This window comes from Apium graveolens, chromosome 5 (assembly GCF_009905375.1).
Source record: "Apium graveolens cultivar Ventura chromosome 5, ASM990537v1, whole genome shotgun sequence".
NCBI lineage: Eukaryota > Viridiplantae > Streptophyta > Magnoliopsida > Apiales > Apiaceae > Apium > Apium graveolens.
In genome coordinates this window covers 293,011,551-293,016,163 of record NC_133651.1, presented here as the reverse complement: position 1 = coordinate 293,016,163, position 4,613 = coordinate 293,011,551, and positions in this window count along the sequence as shown.

The window sequence follows — 4,613 nt, the reverse complement described above, 5'->3', positions numbered from 1 at the left end:
TTGCTCAAATAATTCGGTTAAGAGCACAATTCCCTGATCATAATATAAAAAAAATAAGATTGGACAATGCAGGGGAATTTACATCCTAATCTTTTAATGATTATTGTATATCAATTGGGATTGAAGTGGAACATTCTGTTGCCCACGTACACACTCAAAATGGTCTGGCCGAATCTTTCATCAAAAGGCTACAACTGATTGCTAGACCTTTACTTATGAAAACAAATTTAGCAAATTCTACTTGGGGACATGCGATTTTACATGCGGCTTCTATAGTTCAATTACGACCGACCTCTTATCATCAATATTCCCCTGTGCAACTTGTAAATGGTACATAACCGAATATCTCTCATTTAAGAGTTTTTGGGTGTGTAGTTTATGTTCCGATATCCCCTCCCCAACGAACAAAAATGGGACCCCAAAGAAGATCAGGGGTATATGTTGGGTTTGAATCTCCCTCAATTATTAAATATTTGGAGCCCGTGATTGGTGATTTATTTAAGGCAAGGTTTGCCGATTGTCAATTTGATGAGACAGTTTTTCCTGCATTAGGGGGAGATAAGATAAAATTTGAAAAAGAAAAGCAAGAAATTTTATGGAATGCAGCATCCCTGTCTCATTTTGATCCTCGTACAAATCAATGTGAACTTGAAATTCAAAAGATTATCCACCTACAAGAAGTCGCAAATAGATTGCCTGATACATTTACTGATGTCAAGAATGTGACAAAGTCACATATACCGGCTGTTAATGTTCCTTGTAAAATTAAACTTTCTGAAGAAGATAAGAAAATCATGCTAGCAAATGAGTCTAAAGCACGCCAGAAGCGTGGTAGACCTATTGGATCCAAGGATAAAACTCCAAGAAAAATAAGGAAACTTGATAAGGAAGTTGGTACATCAAATGACATAACAAAATTGATCACTGAAGAGACGTCTTCTAAGGATGATTAAACACCTGAAATTGTTGACATTGAAGAGATCTCGATAAATTATGTAATTTCAGGAAAGAGGTGGAACAGAAAAGAAATTGTCATGTATGATATATTTGCATATGCAGCTGCACTTGACATTTCTGAGGAATCGAGGATCGTGAGCCTAGATCGATCTATGAATGTAAAAGAAGAAATGATTGGCCAAAGTGGAAAGAAGCTATTGAAGCCGAACTGAAATCACTTGAAAAACGCCAAGTTTTTGGACCTATTGTCCAAACACCTGCAGGTGTAAAACCCGTTGGATATAGATGGGTATTTGTGCGTAAAAGAAATGAGAAAAATGAAATTATGAGATACAAGGCACGCCTTATTGCTCAAGGCTTCTCACAAAGACCATGAATCGATTACGAAGAAACTTATTCCCCGGTAATGGATGCAACAACATTCAGATTTTTAATAAGTTTGTCAATTCTAGAAGGGCTCCGAATGAATTTAATGGATGTTGTGACTGCCTATTTATATGGGTCACTCAATAGTGACATTTACATGAAGATCCCTGATGGATTAAAAATGCCTGAAGCATATAGTTCAAGATCCCGAGAGATTTACTCAATTAAATTACAGCGATCATTATACGGATTGAAACAGTCGGGTCGTATGTGGTACAATCGTCTCAGTGAATATCTTTTGAAAGATGGATACACTAATAATGTAATATGTCCATGTGTTTTTATTAAAAGGAAAAAATTGGGGCTTACTATCATTGCAGTATATGTTGATGATTTAAACATCATTGGAACCCCAGATGAACTTCATGAAATGATTGAATATTTGAAAAGAGAGTTTGAAATGAAGGACTTGGGTAAAACAAAACTCTGCCTTGGTTTTCAAGTTGAACATTTATCTAAGGGAATTTTTGTCCACCAGTCTTCATATATTGAAAAGATTCTTAAACGATTTATTATGGATAAGGCATATCCTGTGAGTACACCCATGGTTGTACGATCATTAGAAAAAATAAGGATCCATTCCGCCCAAGAGAAAAGGGAGAAGAACTTCTTGGTCCTGAAGTACCATATCTTAGTGCCATTGGTGCACTAATGTATCTTGCCAATTGTACACGTCCTGATATTGTATTTTCACTTAACCTTTTGGCAAGACATAGTTCTGCTCCAACTCGAAGACATTGGACTGGTGTGAAACAAATATTTAGATATCTTCGAGGAACAATGGATATGGGTTTATTTTATTCTAAAGACTCAAGAGTGGAAATTAGTTGGTTATGCAGATGCAGGATATCGGTCGGATCCACACAAAGGAATATCACAAAAAGGTTATATTTCACATATGGCGAGACTGCAATATCTTGGCGATCTACAAAACAGACTCTTGCAGCAACTTCTTCGAATCATGCTGAGTTGTTAGCAATTCATGAAACAAGTCGAGAGTGTGTATGGTTAAGATCTCTAGTCCATCATATTCGAGAATCATGTGGTCTTTGTCTTTCAGTTAATAAAGGAACCCCTACTGTTCTTTTCGAAGATAATGAAGCATGTATCACTCAGACCAAGGAAGGCTACATTAAAGGAGATCGAACAAAGCACATTGATCCAAAATTCTTCTTCACTCACGAACTTCAGCAGAGGGGAGATATTAATGTTTGTCAAATTCGCTCATGTGAAAATCCAGCAGATTTGTTTACAAAAGCACTTCCAACATCTTCTTTTGAGAAGTTAGTACACAAGATTGGAATGCGCAAATTTTAAGACATCTTATAGTTATGTTAAAATGAGGGGTAGACATCATTTTAAACTATGTACAACACATGTACTCTTTTTCCTTCACTAGGGTTTTTCCTACCCGGTTTTTCCTAGTAAAGGTTTTAACGAGGCATGATGTAAGTACGTATCATCCAAGGGGGAGTGTTATGTATAGTTTGGATGACTCTTGTGTTTTCCAACCTTTTGTATTCCTTCATTAATAGCCAAACCTTTTGGCTTTTCACTATCTTTGTAACTTAAATTTACAGGCCTATATATAGAGCCATTTGTGTAAGATTGAGAGATACAACAAAATGATAATACAATTCTTTCTTCTCCCTCTTTCTTATACTCTTTGAGCTAGTTATATTATAGTTATTTTCATAACACAAATGAATTCTTAATTGTCATTTTAACTTGTCTTAGTCCCTAAATTCTTTAAAAAGAACAAAACATTAGTCAGACTTAACGAAATTTGTCATGTTTCCAGTTATAGTATGGCGCTTAGTTGGATACGTGTCGAGGGTATTTGACATAACTGATGTGGAGTAACAGGTTAAAAATAAAAAAGCAGTAAAAATTGATTTATTTCAAAGGCGTACAAACGGGGAAACAAAACCATAATTTCAGTTCTTCAGTAAAGCGATTAATTATAACGGTTCTAAGACAACATCTATAAGTCGCATAAGGTTTGTTCTCAATATATTCGTTTGTATGTAATTATGTATTTATTGTTCTTATGTGGTGTTCTTGTTTTGAAATTTCTTAATTTTCCAGATATTTTTAATTTAAATGATGGTTGTATGAGTATATATGATTATATTTGTCTATGTTGATTACATTATGTACACTTAATTTGCAGAATGTGTAGGGTTTTGATTTACGAGCATCGTCATGGTGAATTTAGTTCGAATAAAGGGAAAATTTTGTACAGTGATGAACGTGTTGACATTATTGATGTTGACACTAATGTGCTAGCAAGTATGATTTCTTGTATTTAAAGTGTGATGGTCGTACTTGTAGTAAGAAATGATTACCTTGTTTGCTGATCGTAAAAAAAACTCCAAGTTATATATCATATCTCTTTGGGTAAGGATGATGAGGCTGGGGGTAGTGTGGTTGATAGGGAGGGTGAATATTTAGTGATGATGACAGTGCAGATTCCGATTGTGACTGTGATGAAGAGTTTTTGAGTGATGCGAAGTATGATAGTGATTATGCATTTGATGATGAGCTTATATCTGCTAGAAAATTAAGAAAAGAATATAATTGTGATAGTGAGGAGTCTGAGTACAATAGTGATGAACTTAGGTTAGATGATTCGTCAGGTGAAGATGAAAACCTGAAGTAATTGTATGTAGGAATACCTCCTGGGCAGAATAGGAAGAGAAAGCAAAGAAATCTTGATGCAGATAAAGATCATGTTGTAAAGTGGGATGTAGGAATGAAGTTTGCTTGTATTGAGGAATTTAGGAAAGTGGTTAGAGAGTATGACATCAGAGAAAGGAGGGCCATACACTTTATAAAGAATGATCGTATAAAGCATAATATAACATAATATGTAATCGAGGAATTATAACTCAACATGAAACAGAAACAGATAAACAATATTAAATTATGAAGCACAGGAACCCTGAAGACGAAGACTGGATATATACAAAGAATCAAAAGATGGAATTAATGCTCTAAGTCCATAACCAGGTCATGGAAAGAAGTTCATTAATGTGTTCAGCCTCCATGAAGAATAAGATGTCAAAAGACTTGCAGTATCAGTGAAATGATTTGATTTGAAGTATTAAAGATCAAGGGTTCAGTGATTGAAGTAATGAATATTCAACCAAGATGTATCAGTTCAGAATTGTCAAGGAAATTTTGAACCTCTTCAGTTAATCCAGATGGAAGTCAAAGAAAGTATCACA